The 17,259-nt window shown below is 40.7% G+C and overlaps 1 protein-coding gene and 1 long non-coding RNA gene across 2 annotated transcripts in view; one reads left to right on the top strand and one right to left on the bottom strand.

Moving 5' to 3' along the window:
- Positions 1-17,259, top strand: part of LOC145660705 (protein amalgam-like) — a 464,422-nt gene that overhangs the window by 262,990 nt on the left and 184,173 nt on the right. The window lies entirely within an intron of this gene.
- LOC145660704 (uncharacterized) overlaps positions 1-17,259 on the bottom strand; it is a 249,283-nt gene that overhangs the window by 213,015 nt on the left and 19,009 nt on the right. Inside the window, exon 2 of the long non-coding RNA XR_014126865.1 lies at positions 14,588-14,704. This is a non-coding gene — a long non-coding RNA (uncharacterized LOC145660704). The remainder of the gene's footprint in view (positions 1-14,587; positions 14,705-17,259) is intronic.

Raw genomic sequence — 17,259 nt, 5'->3', positions numbered from 1 at the left:
AGACACTTAGATAAGTGGAGCGTGAGCCGCTGTGAAGGAATTATTGAACGAAAAAGCGTTTTTTTTTTTTTTTCAACAATGAAGCTGAGGAGTGCGATAAGTAAATGTTATACGTTTTCAGGAATATTCATTTAAAGAATTCCTTAATACACGATGTACTACATGCAGTAGCAAAGATGACTAACTTAACGTCTTACAGATACCACCATTAACTAGTTATTATAAACAAATTATCACTGTAGCATGTATGCATTATGTTAAACGTGGTAAGCGTGAAATGACGTGGTTAAAAAATATAAAAAAACTTAAAAAATAATAATTATGCACTGCCAATATATACCTATAAAATAATTTCAGAGAAAAAACAGTTTTTTTTTTTTTTTGCATCAAGATTTCCCAACAACCAATGAAAAAACATTCGGGTTCAAAATGTACATACCTATAAACACACTCAATATTTCTAGTAGAAAAATTGATATCTAATTTGGAAGGCAATTTTGCATTACTACTTGGTATTACAGTACAACCCCTCAAATCCGAACCCCGGAAATTCGAAAACCCGGCAAATATGAACACGTTCTCAGGAGAAAAAAAATAACTACAGCTGGAAAATGAAAAAAAAAGATTTAATCACACAAATTTAGTTTTTTTAAAGGTTTTAACATTTTTAGACTTAATGCTTATTCAAAATCATTATCTAATTATATTCTTACAAGAAGACTGTTATACATATGCGACAATCATTTTGAACATGAGTGTACACCCGCCAGTCAAGGCCACTGCCCTTTCGACCACTGGGCCACCCTGTCTAACCTCACTCGTTGTTTCACCGCCAATTCAGTGACGAAATAAGTACGTAATATTATTTCCCGGGTAATCAGAACACCCCGAAATCCGAACAGGTTTCACCCCAGTTAGTTCGGACTTGAGGGGTTCTACTGTAGATGGATCGGCTAGAACTTGGTAACACTATTTTTGCGATAAATAATTGAGCACATTTCTTGTTTTTATGCTTTTCTGGGAGCACATTTCTAGCACTTTTATTTGGCACTAGTTTGGGGTCCCTCCGTTGGGTGGGCGGGGCTAGCTTCACGCTGGCCCCCAACTTGGCAACCCAGTTTTGGCGGTAAATCATTGAGCACATTTTTTGTTTCGATGCTTTTCTGGGAGCATATTTTTAGCACTTTTATTTGGCACTAGTTTCAGGTCCCTCCGTTGGGTGGGCGGGGCTAGCTTCACGCTGGCCCCCAACTTGGCAACCCTGTTTTGGCGGTAAATCATTGAGCACATTTTTTGTTTCGATGCTTTTCTGGGAGCACATTTTTAGCACTTTTATTTGGCACTAGTCTGGGGTCCCTCCGTTGTGTGGGCGGGGCTAGCTTCACGCTGTCCCCCAAATTGGCAACCCTGTTTTTGCTGTAAATAATTGAGCACATTTTTTGTTTCGATGCTTTTCTGGGAGCACATTTTTAGCACTATTATTTGGCACAAGTTTGGGGTCCCTCCGTTGGGTGGGCGGGGCTAGCTTCACGCTGGCCCCCAAATTGGCAACCCTGTTTTGGCGTTAAATAATTGAGCACATCTTTTGTTTTGATGCTTTTCTGGGAGCACATTTTTAGCACTTTTATTTGGCACTAGTTTGGGGTCCCTCCGTTTTGTGGGCGGGGCTAGCTTTACGCTGGCCCCCAACTTGGCAACCCTGTTTTGGCGTTAAATAATTGAGCACATTTTTTGTTTCGATGCTTTTCTGGGAGCACATTTTTAGCACTATTATTTGGCGAAAGTTTGGGGGCCCTGCGTTGGGTGGGATGGGCTAGCTTCACGCTGGCCCCCAACTTGGCAACCCTGTTTTTGCTGTAAATAATTGAGCACATTTTTTGTTTCGATGCTTTTCTGAAAGCACATTTTTAGCACTATTATTGGGCACTAGTTTGGGGGCCCTGCGTTGGGTGGGATGGGCTAGCTTCACGCTGGCCCCCAACTTGGCAACCCTGTTTTTGCTGTAAATAATTGAGCACATTTTTTGTTTCGATGCTTTTCTGGGAGCACATTTTTAGCACTATTATTTGGCACTAGTTTGGGGGCCCTGCGCTGGGTGGGATGGGCTAGCTTCACGCTGGCCCCCAACTTGGCAACCCTGTTTTGGCGTTAAATAATTGAGCACATTTTTTGTTTCGATGCTTTTCTGGGAGCACATTTTTAGCATTATTATTTGGCACTAGTTTGGGTGCCCTGCGTTGGGTGGGATGGGCTAGCTTCACGCTGGCCCCCAACTTGGCAACCCTGTTTTTGCTGTAAATAATTGAGCACATTTTTTGTTTCGATGCTTTTCTGGGAGCACATTTTTAGCACTATTATTTGGCAATAGTTTGGGGTCCCTGCGTTGGGTGGGATGGGCTAGCTTCATGCTGGCCCCCAACTTGGCAACCCTGTTTTGGCGTTAAATAATTGAGCACATTTTTTGTTTCGATGCTTTTCTGGGAGCACATTTTTAGCACTATTATTTGGCGCTAGTTTGGGGTCCCTGCGTTGGGTGGGATGGGCTAGCTTCACGCTGGCCCCCAACTTGGCAACCCTGTTTTGGCGTTAAATAATTGAGCACATTTTTTGTTTCGATGCTTTTCTGGGAGCACATTTTTAGCACTATTATTTGGCACTAGTTTGGGGGCCCTGCGTTGGGTGGGATGGGCTAGCTTCACGCTGGCCCCCAACTTGGCAACCCTGTTTTGGCGTTAAATAATTGAGCACATTTTTTGTTTCGATGCTTTTCTGGGAGCACATTTTTATCACTATTATTTGGCGCTAGTTTGGGGTTCCTGCGTTGGGTGGGATGGGCTAGCTTCACGCTGGCCCCCAACTTGGCAACCCTGTTTTTGCTGTAAATAATTGAGCACATTTTTTGTTTCGATGCTTTTCTGGGAGCATACTTTTAGCACTATTATTTGGCGCTAGTTTGGGGTCCCTGCGTTGGGTGGGATGGGCTAGCTTCACGCTGGCCCCCAACTTGGCAACCCTGTTTTGGCGTTAAATAATTGAGCACATTTTTTGTTTCGATGCTTTATTGGGAGCACATTTTTAGCACTATTATTTGGCGCTAGTTTGGGGTCCCTGCGTTGGGTGGGATGGGCTAGCTTCACGCTGGCCCCCAACTTGGCAACCCTGTTTTGGCAGTAAATCATTGAGCACATTTTTTGTTTCCATGCTTTTCTGGGAGCACATTTTTAGCACTATTATTTGGCGCTAGTTTGGGGTCCCTGCGTTGGGTGGGATGGGCTAGCTTCACGCTGGCCCCGAACTTGGCAACCCTGTTTTGGCGTTAAATAATTGAGCACATTTTTTGTTTCGATGCTTTTCTGGGAGCACATTTTTAGCACTATTATTTGGCGCTAGTTTGGGGTCCCTGCGTTTGGTAGGATGGGCTAGCTTCACGCTGGCCCCCAATTTGGCAACCCTGTTTTTGCTGTAAATAATTGAGCACATTTTTTGTTTCGATGCTTTTCTGGGAGCACATTTTTAGCACTATTATTTGGCACTAGTTTGGGTGCCCTGCGTTGGGTGGGATGGGCTAGCTTCACGCTGGCCCCCAACTTGGCAACCCTGTTTTGGCGTTAAATAATTGAGCACATTTTTTGTTTCGATGCTTTTCTGGGAGCACATTTTTAGCACTATCATTTGGCGCTAGTTTGGGGTTCCTGCGTTGGGTGGGATGGGCTAGCTTCACGCTGGCCCCCAACTTGGCAACCCTGTTTTTGCTGTAAATAATTGAGCACATTTTTTGTTTCGATGCTTTTCTGGGAGCACATTTTTAGCACTATTATTTGGCAATAGTTTCGGGTCTCTCCTTTGGGTGGGATGGGCTAGCTTCACGCTGGCCCCCAACTTAGCAACCCTGTTTTGGCGGTAAATAATTGAGCACATTTTTTGTTTCGATGCTTTTCTGGGAGCACATTTTTAGCACTATTATTTGGCACTAGTTTGGGTGCCCTGCGTTGGGTGGGATGGGCTAGCTTCACGCTGGCCCCCAACTTGGCAACCCTGTTTTGGCGGTAAATAATTGAGCACATTTTTTGTTTCGATGCTTTTCTGAGAGCACATTTTTAGCACTATTATTTGGCGCTAGTTTGGGGTCCCTGCGTTGGGTGGGATGGGCTAGCTTCACGCTGGCCCCCAACTTGGCAACCCTGTTTTTGCTGTAAATAATTGAGCACATTTTTTGTTTCGATGCTTTTCTGGGAGCACATTTTTAGCACTATTATTTTGCAATAGTTTCGGGTCTCTCCTTTGGGTGGGATGGGCTAGCTTCACGCTGGCCCCCAACTTAGCAACCCTGTTTTGGCGGTAAATAATTGAGCACATTTTTTGTTTCGATGCTTTTCTGGGAGCACATTTTTAGCACTATTATTTGGCACTAGTTTGGGGGCCCTGCGTTGGGTGGGATGGGCTAGCTTCACGCTGGCCCCCAACTTGGCAACCCTGTTTTGGCGTTAAATAATTGAGCACATTTTTTGTTTCGATGCTTTTCTGGGAGCACATTTTTAGCACTATTATTTGGCGCTAGTTTGGGGTCCCTGCGTTGGGTGGGATGGGCTAGCTTCACGCTGGCCCCGAACTTGGCAACCCTGTTTTGGCGTTAAATAATTGAGCACATTTTTTGTTTCGATGCTTTTCTGGGAGCACATTTTTAGCACTATCATTTGGCGCTAGTTTGGGGTTCCTGCGTTGGGTGGGATGGGCTAGCTTCACGCTGGCCCCCAACTTGGCAACCCTGTTTTGGCGTTAGATAATTGAGCACATTTTTTGTTTCGATGCTTTTCTGAGAGCACATTTTTAGCACTATTATTTGGCACTAGTTTGGGTGCCCTGCGTTGGGTGGGATGGGCTAGCTTCACGCTGGCCCCCAACTTGGCAACCCTGTTTTTGCTGTAAATAATTGAGCACATTTTTTGTTTCGATGCTTTTCTGGGAGCACATTTTTAGCACTATTATTTGGCAATAGTTTCGGGTCTCTCCTTTGGGTGGGATGGGCTAGCTTCACGCTGGCCCCCAACTTAGCAACCCTGTTTTGGCGGTAAATAATTGAGCACATTTTTTGTTTCGATGCTTTTCTGGGAGCACATTTTTAGCCCTATTATTTGGCGCTAGTTTGGGGTCCCTGCGTTGGGTGGGATGGGCTAGCTTCACGCTGGCCCCCAACTTGGCAACCCTGTTTTTGCTGTAAATAATTGAGCACATTTTTTGTTTCGATGCTTTTCTGGGAGCACATTTTTAGCACTATTATTTGGCACTAGTTTGGGGGCCCTGCGTTGGGTGGGATGGGCTAGCTTCACGCTGGCCCCCAACTTGGCAACCCTGTTTTGGCGTTAAATAATTGAGCACATTTTTTGTTTCGATGCTTTTCTGGGAGCACATTTTTAGCACTATTATTTGGCGCTAGTTTGGGGTCCCTGCGTTGGGTGGGATGGGCTAGCTTCACGCTGGCCCCCAACTTGGCAACCCTGTTTTTGCTGTAAATAATTGAGCACATTTTTTGTTTCGATGCTTTTCTGGGAGCACATTTTTAGCACTATTATTTGGCGCTAGTTTGGGGTCCCTGCGTTGGGTGGGATGGGCTAGCTTCACGCTGGCCCCCAACTTGGCAACCCTGTTTTGGCGTTAAATAATTGAGCACATTTTTTGTTTCGATGCTTTTCTGGGAGCACATTTTTAGCACTATTATTTGGCACTAGTTTGGGGTCCCTCCGTTGGGTGGGATGGGCTAGCTTCACGCTGGCCCCCAACTTAGCAACCCTGTTTTGGCGGTAAATAATTGAGCACATTTTTTGTTTCGATGCTTTTCTGGGAGCACATTTTTAGCACTATTATTTGGCACTAGTTTGGGGGCCCTGCGTTGGGTGGGATGGGCTAGCTTCACGCTGGCCCCCAACTTGGCAACCCTGTTTTGGCGTTAAATAATTGAGCACATTTTTTGTTTCGATGCTTTTCTGGGAGCACATTTTTAGCACTATTATTTGGCGCTAGTTTGGGGTCCCTGCGTTGGGTGGGATGGGCTAGCTTCACGCTGGCCCCGAACTTGGCAACCCTGTTTTGGCGTTAAATAATTGAGCACATTTTTTGTTTCGATGCTTTTCTGGGAGCACATTTTTAGCACTATCATTTGGCGCTAGTTTGGGGTTCCTGCGTTGGGTGGGATGGGCTAGCTTCACGCTGGCCCCCAACTTGGCAACCCTGTTTTGGCGTTAGATAATTGAGCACATTTTTTGTTTCGATGCTTTTCTGAGAGCACATTTTTAGCACTATTATTTGGCACTAGTTTGGGTGCCCTGCGTTGGGTGGGATGGGCTAGCTTCACGCTGGCCCCCAACTTGGCAACCCTGTTTTTGCTGTAAATAATTGAGCACATTTTTTGTTTCGATGCTTTTCTGGGAGCACATTTTTAGCACTATTATTTGGCAATAGTTTCGGGTCTCTCCTTTGGGTGGGATGGGCTAGCTTCACGCTGGCCCCCAACTTAGCAACCCTGTTTTGGCGGTAAATAATTGAGCACATTTTTTGTTTCGATGCTTTTCTGGGAGCACATTTTTAGCCCTATTATTTGGCGCTAGTTTGGGGTCCCTGCGTTGGGTGGGATGGGCTAGCTTCACGCTGGCCCCCAACTTGGCAACCCTGTTTTTGCTGTAAATAATTGAGCACATTTTTTGTTTCGATGCTTTTCTGGGAGCACATTTTTAGCACTATTATTTGGCACTAGTTTGGGGGCCCTGCGTTGGGTGGGATGGGCTAGCTTCACGCTGGCCCCCAACTTGGCAACCCTGTTTTGGCGTTAAATAATTGAGCACATTTTTTGTTTCGATGCTTTTCTGGGAGCACATTTTTAGCACTATTATTTGGCGCTAGTTTGGGGTCCCTGCGTTGGGTGGGATGGGCTAGCTTCACGCTGGCCCCCAACTTGGCAACCCTGTTTTTGCTGTAAATAATTGAGCACATTTTTTGTTTCGATGCTTTTCTGGGAGCACATTTTTAGCACTATTATTTGGCGCTAGTTTGGGGTCCCTGCGTTGGGTGGGATGGGCTAGCTTCACGCTGGCCCCCAACTTGGCAACCCTGTTTTGGCGTTAAATAATTGAGCACATTTTTTGTTTCGATGCTTTTCTGGGAGCACATTTTTAGCACTATTATTTGGCACTAGTTTGGGGTCCCTCCGTTGGGTGGGCGGGGCTAGCGTGAAGCTAGCCCCGCCCAAATTAATCTTCTAATTTCTTGGTAATTTGAAGAGCACATTTTTTAAAATTTTGTGTTTTGTGAAGCACATTTTTAGCACATTTTTTTGGTACTATTTTTAAAAAATGTGCTCAATTGGGATGGGCCAGCTTCACGCACGTGAGATTGACTAAGTTATTCAGTCGCCTTTAACAACGGAGGAGTGGAAGTGGAAAACATCTTATCTACATTTCTAAAAGCATTGTTGTTAAAAGGATTGTTGACATTGTTAACATTATTGAAGAGACTAGAAAGGAAGATGAATCGACATTTTGATGTAAATAAAGAAGGCAGATTGTTTGTTTATTCATCTTAAGATATTCATCCGTATCATCAGTGCTTCAAAAACTCTTCAGAAATAAACGATTTCATTTTTATAATCAATACGGATCACAGAAATGGAGATCGCACATAAATTTGACAATTTCAGTTCATTTTACGTTAAGAAAATAATTCTGTTTCTCCGTTGTAAACAGTAACACTGAATTTTATCTTATAGACAGGATTCTCCTTAAAGTAAAATAATACTAAGCTAATTGTTGTACTAACTGTAAAGCAAACATAAACATAATACGTTATTTATACTAGTGGTTCTCAATCGATGTGTCACGACATGCTGGTGTGTCACGCAGCAGGCCCGTAGGCAGCCCAAAAATTTATGGGGGGCCCGGTAGAAGTTACGGAGGGTGACCCAATCATATTATACTTCATCACCATATTATAATTCATTTGCAAGCCTACCGTGAAATTTTATAGGGGCCAGCCAAAGTTTAGGGGGGGGGCTCCCTTGCCCCCCCGTGGATACGGGCCTGTCACTCAGTCCTCTAAAGTGTGTCGCGAAATTTTAGAATTTTAAAATCATGAAGAATTTAATAATAATTAGTTAACATCGAGACGGACTGTGCAGTCAGCACCTTCAGCGGTAGCAATAATGCTCAGTGCTATATAGAGTCATTATAAAAACTAATTGGTTTCACTATTATAACAGATAATAATAATAATAATAATAATAATAATAATAATAATAATAATAATAATAATAATAATAATAATAATAATAATATCAAACAACTGTGTCACGATGTCTTCGACGTTTAGTATAGTGTGCCGTAAGTCAAAAAAGGTTGAGAACCATTGATTTAAACCATGATTTATCACTTCACTTCATATTGCTGTATTAAAATTCTTCTTATTACATATTTTATTGTATCCTTGGATACAGTAAGTGTAAACCTATTAATAGTAGAAACTAGTTGTAGCTTTATAGTGCAGGACAAGGAACGTTATATAGGGTGGGCAAAAAGTAAGTGCTCATTTAAAATGTAGTCAAAACTTTCTAAGTAACTGAGTTCTTGATAATAACTAGGATTACAGCGAAATGACTATTGATGTTTATTCATAATGATTCAATTGATATGCAGTATTGAAATTCCACATAGACACTTACATTATTCTCAAGCTACTTCACATTTTTGGGAATACCCGCTTCCAAGACAGAAAATGCAGTGGTATGCCAGCGAACGCAGGTCGAATGCGATCCTTCAGCTGTTGTGGAGGTTGCGATTTGGTGCGATAAACCTCTTGCTTAGTCCAGCCTCACAAAAAGAAGTACTTTGTGTTCTAATGTCCTGAACCAATGTCATTTTCCCACCCCCATTGACCTGGATTGAGGCCACTTCTGACCTAATTCTCAGTTGCTGGACAGATGGCCAGCCAAGAGACCCCGGCGCTGTTCCTAGCAAGTGCCTTCAGAAAGTAGTTAAATGTCGCACAAAATCTAGTAATTCACATGAACACACTCAACTATTTCCAGTTCTACAAAATATACAGATCCTACAGCGTTTCTCAGTTTTCCAAGATTTGATGTAAATGGACAAAAGCCTGTTTGGAACCAGACGTGTTTTTGGAGGGGGGACCATGCCCCCGAAGTTCTAAGAGTGTCTCTCGGAGGAAACCAAAATAAGACGTCTATAATATAACAATAAATAGAATAGTACCGTGTGAAATTAGCATGTGCCCCTCCGAATACTAAGTGTGCCTGCCCCACGGAACATTTTTTTCTGAAGGAAACACTATTTGGAACTGGACGACTCATATAGGTAAGACTTTTTAAAATACTGTACATGGTGTACAATGGTGCTTTCCGATCTCTACTAATGATTTTCTCAAGCCATTGTAGCATCAATAAATCCTCCGTGAAGGTAACAATAATCTGCCAGTGCATCGTATTGTCTTTTGAATATAAAAATGGAGAAGGAGCACCACTTCCACTCTTTGCGGAAGGGGGGGGTCCTTGAACCTTCACTGCGCTGGTATCCTGGATCATGAGCAGGGGGCGCGGTGGCTCAGTGGTAGAGTGTTCACCTCCGGTACGTGGGATCCCTACTTCGATCCCAGCTCGCGCCGTGTGGACTTTGTGGTGGACAAACACTATGCTCGTGGGTTTTCTCGGGGTTCTCCCACTTTCTTCATTCAACCATTTCATTCATTTCTCATCATCACCGTATCCTTTAGCATAACTGTGTGACGTAAAACTCAAAGATTCATTTCATTTTTTGGATCATGAGCAGAAAAATATGCTTGTACATTCGGAGAAGCCTGTAGGGTTCTATAATGTTTTTATATCACAATTTAGATGAAATTTTGTCTTAAAATTTCAACATTATTGTCTTTTGAACAATTTAATTATTAGTGGTTTATGTTAACAAAAAATACGTGAGGCATTACTCAAGTACTTGTTAGATTCGTCCTGCAATTATTTCTGGATATTGGTTGGTCATTTCCCGGAACACCCACTCATCCACTCGTGGCCTTCAAACTTAGCACGTGAGGGCGAAGGTAAGGTCATGAACAACCTGTTCGAAGAGATATTTATCCCATTATACGTAATGTGTGTGAAGAAATTTCTTGAGTTATTACTGCAATAAAACCAGATTTTGAAGACACTGCAGATCCCTCTTCCGCACCATGTGCTTTCGGTAGTTTCTTCAAAAGCATAACATAATGTTGTCATAGTGGTTCATCTCTCACACATTCGGGTGTTGATTGTCGATAATAGATCTGACGTCACTAAAGCCTGTGACAAACATCTTGGAATTTCAGCTAAACAATTAAAACGCAAGGTCTGAAGCGACGTTGCCGAGTGAGAAAGGGGTGTGGCTATGGCTTGGCTAAGCAGAACTACAGCGCGATCAGGTGACAGGGGGTGAGTGCATACAAAATAAACATGGTAATAGCCCTGTCATTTGCTAGCAGCATTTAAAGGGAACTTGGAGCGCGGCCTTCAAATGCCAAGATGTTTGTCACGCCGTTTAGGTCTAGCAGAATGTAGATTAAAGATAGGATCGCCATACATATATTGTCCCGATATTTCTCTAAGAAAGAATATTTTAGCAAATTACTGCACTGCAAAACATCAGAATTAAATGTCTGTGTAATGCATATCATTCATTATATGTTCAATTAGGCACGGACCCAGAAGTTTTCGTTGTTGTGGGTCCAAATCCGAAACGATTGGAGCAGGGTCTAAACCGGGTGAACTGTCTGTGAGTGCGTCCCTGATATAGGAAAAACACACACACACACACACACACACACACACACACAAGTACATCATTTAACAAGAATTTTAGAAATGATCAAAAAATGGATCAAAAGAATACAGTCTTGGCCAAGAATTAGTTATTGGATCAGGGGCCACAAAATTTTTGAACGGCTCCTAAATCGAGTTTTCGTGTTTTTTACAGAATAAGCACATCATACTGAGCTAAGTGATAGTTTGGGTTTGGTTACACTATATGTAGTTCTCCAGATATAAGGCATAAAGAAATTTTTTTATTGAAATATATTGGATCTTTTCATCCAAAAAGAGTTATAGGGAGTTGTCTGGACCCGCTAGACCACCTCATGGATGCACCCCTGTATTCATTGCGTAACAGTGGCTTTTATTTCCAACTACAGAATAAATGCTGTTTTGTTTCAAATTTTTGGTTTGTAGTATTGTTTTAGTGTGGTATTCCGCATTTACTCCAGAAATTAACCTTCTGTTGCAGTTGTTCATTATTATTATTATTATTATTATTATTATTATTATTATTATTATTATTATTATTATTATTATTATTATTATTATTATTTGTTGTCCCACTTTGAGGTGTTATAATAATGGTCGTCGTAGTTATAGTTTACTATACATAGAGAACATAGAGGAGATAACTATTTTGGTGTGTGTGTTACGTTATTTTGAGGGAAAATCATTAGAAATCGTTCCTATACTGTACATAAACGTTTTATTTAGGTTTACCAACTTCTAATGATAAGATCATTGGCGCCACTCTGTATCTACAATAAAATAGTCTCTTTCTTGGGTAAATCAGCTACACATTTTATCATCTTGACTTCTTCAAGAAGTGCTGTCATTTACGGTACTATCTGCAGTAAATAAGTCCCAGTTCGCATGCGACGTTGGAACGAGTTCGCATGAGATGAAGGGAGAACTAGTTTTAGCATCGTACGTTTCTTCCCAGCAGACTTTCCCCTCCCTTTTTTGGGGAGGGTTGAAAGCGAGGGAATTTTTGAGGAAATGATCATAAATCTGGGAAGGGAAGGGGATGTCTCTGTAGTTTAGATGAGCTGATGAAGTAGACGTTTGTTCCAGAAACCAGGGGAGAAACACCAGAAAACATGCTTACAATTAGAAAGGAACGAACCACAGGAGTTCAAATTGCTTAAAACTGTTCATTCTTAACATGCATATTTAAATGAAGATTATTAAATAAAAGCCAAATTAGGAAAAGTTTTCGAAGAACATGCTAAACGTAGATAGCTCTTTGTGGATGAGAAGGAAACATCATATCTTTGGCAAAAGAAGCAACTTAGAACGGTAGCAACAATCATATCTTGGTAGTTCTTTCATTAGAAAACTCTTAGAGTCAACAACAATATTTTGTGTGAGTGTTGTGTCCAAAGGCAGATCCTAGCCTATTTACCTCCATAGGGAAGCAAGGCCACCAAGGGAGTATTGCAGGAGTAGGACGGCCAGTTCATTTCGCCTGTAGTTCTTAAGATTATATGGGAAATGAAAACTTCTCGAGCTGAAGTAAAGAGTTTAGAAGTTTGCATTAAAGATACAATGTATATAGGCAGTGGTGCTAATCAGCCGGTTCGCTAGAACCGGTTGTTAAAATATTTCCAGTTCGGAGAACCGTTTGTTACACCCATACATAACAATAAATTTTATCCAGTTATACCCAAGAACAGTAAATTTTAGTTTAACTATCTTTATTTTTAGAAATTCTTCCAGCTACAGGGTTGAACATATGATCTCTCAGAATGAAGTACGAACCGTTTATTTCTTAATCTCAAATATAGGGATGCGCATGAGACGAGTCGAGACAGGATTTTCCTGACAAAATTCGAGTCGAGACACGGCTCTTCCAATAGAAAAATATACACTTTTCGAGTCGAGACATCACTTTTGCAGCACATTTTCGAGACGACACAGCCACAAATCTTGTCTCGTGCGCATCCCTACTCAAATGCTCAGATATAAAGAATGAGAACTGGGATCACATGAGTGTAGTGATAAGGGTTATTTATATTTGAAACGAATACATACTATTATAAATAATTGTCGATCCATTGCTGGATAAAGGTCTTTCCAATACTTTTCGACAACCATCAATATTAGATAATTCATTTCCAAGATATTCGCAGCAGTGCTACCTAATTTCATTACACCTAATTGTATTAGGATGCAGTGTAGGTCTCTACTTGTCATTTGTAGTATCCAGTAAAAACAAAAACAACAACAACAAAACTTTTGTCTACCGTGTATGGTTTGTTTCCTAAGAAAGTTATTTTTCTCTCTTATTATATATATATATATATATATATATATATATATACAGAAACGTTTGCTAAAAATAGGATAACACCACAGTCAGGGACGTACGCAGGAATTTATTTCGGGAGGGGTCCAAAGCTTTTCGGGGGGGTCCAAACACAATTTCAGACTAAATTATATTAAAAATTGTAAAATTTTCCCTAAAATTAGACTAAATTTACAAAAAAAAGTCCGGATTTCGGGAAGGGGGGTCCGGAACCCCAGGACCCACCCCTGCATACGTCACTGACCACAGTATATAGGGTACAACATAACTTATTTTTAATATTGTGCATTTGACGAGAAATGTCTCGTCTCGAAAACGAAATGAAAAGTACTTTTTGAAAATAAAGACAAGACGAAAAATTTCACGAGTTTCGTGAGCAACACTAGTTCATCCAAGTCTTAGACCGGAAACACTGTTCTAGTGTTACCTAGTTCATGGTATAAAAACTATTAATTAATAAGGTTATTATACCAACATAATGAAGAACATTAATCAACGTTTAAAGATACGCAAGTCAATACACAACACACTCCAATAATATATATGGTTTAAATATTGGTACATCACCCCTTCTTGGTCCTCGCAGGATTCTAATAACTTCTACCATGGAATTAAGAGTCTTCATCCAGGCGAAATTAAAATACCGCTAATTTTACAGTAATTATGTGATATCTTCAAATAGATAAAAGATAATTGAAATATGGAACAAGAGCGCCCTAGACAATATTATTTTGCGTGAGGTACCGTTATCACAAGTCACCTAGTGGCTTTCCGTTTTCAGCTGTTTAGAAACGCGAAAATAAATGCCAATTTTCAAAATGGCTCGAAATCGAAAGCAGATAAGTGAGTCGTGATAACAGTTTCTCATGTAAAATAATATTGTCTAGGGCGCTCTTGTTCCATATTTCGATTATCTTTTATCTATTTGAAGATATCACATAATTACTGTAAAATTAGCGGTATTTTAATTTCGCCGGGATGAAGATTCTTAAGGACAAATCAAGGTAGAAATTTTATTCATAAATTTACTAAACGAAAAGCGAAAAGATTTTCGACAATCGAAACAAGACGAGACGAGACAAAATGAGACAAGACGAAAATAGAAATCAATAGAAAACTTTTGTGAACGCAGCATTGAACCTTCGGGTTCCATAGGCCCTAGAGTTAGTTAGTTAATTAATGCAAGTGGCGCCTTATTTATATTATCACAGTTTATTTCTGTGAGTGGTTTTCCACCTCTTGGACGCTTTTCACGCCCCCCTGCCTGCAGGTTGGGAACCACTGTTGTAGGGAAATCGGTGCCACTGCTGAAAATCTGAAATGTTTACAATGAGAAACAAAAGCAAGGGTAGGAATGTGAAACAAAACCCTTAGATTGAAAAAAAGTGTGTTTGTGGGATCGTTAAGGGAAAAGAAATCAAATAAGATTCCATACTCACCATTAACAAATAATATGCTTAGTATCCTTACTGGAAAAAATTAGATAGGATGAACGGATAACCAATGTCCATGTACATGTCGAAAAAGTTGCCAAAAATTTACAATATTCTACGTAGCTGGAAAGAGAAAAGAACCAAGTGAAAACATTATTTGAGATGATATTGTGTTCTGAAATGTGTCATTCCAAGTATTGTAGAAGGTAAAAGAAGGAGGAGAAAATTTCAATTAAGGAGGATAGTTCTTTGGAGGAAAGGACAAAATCAGCTGAACCTGAAATTTCTAAATAAGGAGCAATGAGCTGCAAGTAGTGGCAAAATACTTGTGATGGCTCATCTCTCTAAAGCTGGGTTGCCATGCTGCAAGAATCTTGCAGCTGTCATTTAAAAAAACTCGTACAGCCCCATCTTTCTATTTACTGTTTACAATATACAGCGCTGCACCCATGCAGCACTCCACTCTATAGTGGACAAATAGTGAACCACCTCATTAAAAACTTGTGTTTTGGCGAAATTCCCCTCTCCGTCCAAAAGAATCCGTCGTTTCGGAAGCGGCGAAACTTTTTTTATTCTTTATGGAAGTGGAAGGGCGATAGCAGGTAGCAAGCAAGACGACCCAGGAACTTGCACATGGTTTGACTCCTTGCAAGATGAAAAAAATGTTGCATGCCCCTTTCAAGACTATGTTTACATGGAGAAATATTATAGGGTTGCAAGATTCTTGCAGCATGTCAATCTAGCTTAATATTTACAAAATAATCAATTATAAAAATATACTGACTTCAGTCATACACTCAGTTTGTGCGTTTGTGCTTCAAAATTCCACTTCTCGCATTTCTTGCGGGCACAGTTTATTTATGTATTAATGCTTTTTATGTGAGAGCTTCTGTCAATTTGCGTGTCGTCTACTTTGTCATTCTGAAGCATAATTTTTCGTCTTCTTCCGAACGAAGGGAGGATGCCGTCAGTCATTCTGGATCTTTTTTCTTTCACTTCTTTCGTATTCTTTTTGCAGCTCTCTTTTTTCTCTGCCAGTAACGCCACCTCGAAGCAGACAGCATAGCAGGGGGAGAAGAGCCTATTTCTAGAATTAATGGGTGGAATATGAGGGAGAAAGAGAGAAACGGAAAGAATAAATAAAGGTTGAAGAAGTGCAACCCATTAGATGGGACATTGGGCTAATTCTATTTACGGGGCTTCTCTCCAAATTGTTCCTTTGATAGAGAAATGCTGACAGTAGAAGTGTAGCGCACACAGGGTCAAAACATATATTTCTGATTGGTTTCCCGATGAAATAACATCTATTGAACTGAAAAAAAGGCACCACGAGAACAAAACCATGAGATAACTTAGCAATGCTTATGCTATTTAGTGCACAGTGGCTTTCAAGAGGAAAATAAACATATGTTTAGATTGGTTTCAACAGAAGATACCAATCCCTGGCTGAATAAAGTTACAGTTGTCAACTCTATTTTGAGTAAAATGCTCTAAGGAATTAAGATTTAGAGACGCAACTTAATCAGAAATTAAAGGAACTTGCATTGAGATTGCTACTTGAATTCAAAGATAAGTAGGGGGCGCGGTGGCTCAGTGGTAGAGCGTTCACCTCTGGAGCTTGGGTTCCCTGGTTCGATCCCAGCTCGCGCCGTGTGGACTTTGTGATGAACAAACACCGTGTTCATGAGTTTTCTCGGGATTCTTCCGTTTCCTCCCACTTTCTTCATTCCACCATCTCACTCATATCTCATCATCACCGTCTCCTTTAGCCTAATCGGCATAATCGTGGGACGTAAAACCTAAAGAATTCATTTCATTTTTTCAATTGCAGCATTTCTCTAGCCATTCCCTTTCTTTGCTAATATCGTGATGCCTCCATGTCTTATAATAATCGATCTAATCATCCCATGTTTTCTCTCCAAAATGGTCTTCAGTTTATTCGTTTTTTTCTTCACTGTACAATCACTACTACTCTTTCGTTTGATAAGTTATCCATTCTTCTAATTTCCAATGTCCTGTTGCACAATATTTCGAAGGCTTTCATTCACCGTTTTTCTTCGTCATGTTTTACATTCATACAACTCTACAATGAATACATATGTTGTCATCACCATATTCTTAAGTTCAGGGGTGGATCCAGGACCGACTTCTGGGGGAAGGGGGCGGTGGGTTGTCATACTGCTACTTTTAAGGGCTCCAAACTTTGGGATGAGTTTTATTTATATAAATAAAATAAGAAAGTTTCTTCTTCTGGGGGGGCTGATCGCCCCCCTGGATCCGCCCCTGTTTAAGTTGTATGTAGATACTAATTTGTTTTATTTAATTGCTTCAAGTGTTGCTCACGAGACGAGACGAGAAATAATTTAATTTCGGCCTGATTTTGTAAATTTATTTACGAAGTTTATTCCCTAATATTGTTTCTAATTTTACTTAGGCATAGGAATCCTTCCGCATCACGAGCGGTTCACGAATAATTTCATAAAATCACATTTAAACCATATTTATATTCGAGTGTACTGTGTAATGACTTCCGTTATCTTTAAACGTTGATAAAATGTTCTTCATTGAGTCCGTACAATCACTTCTATCAACTTATAGACAGTGTTTGTGCTCTAAGGGAGATACAATAGTCTAATGCTTAGAGCGTTAGACTCATGTCCGTGTGGTCCCGGGTTCGA

The sequence above is a fragment of the Thermobia domestica genome, chromosome 9 (genome assembly GCF_964235325.1).
Source record: "Thermobia domestica chromosome 9, izTheDome1.hap1.1, whole genome shotgun sequence".
NCBI lineage: Eukaryota > Metazoa > Arthropoda > Insecta > Zygentoma > Lepismatidae > Thermobia > Thermobia domestica.
Note: the sequence above shows the minus strand (reverse complement) of the source record. Positions and strands in the feature narration are given on the sequence as shown.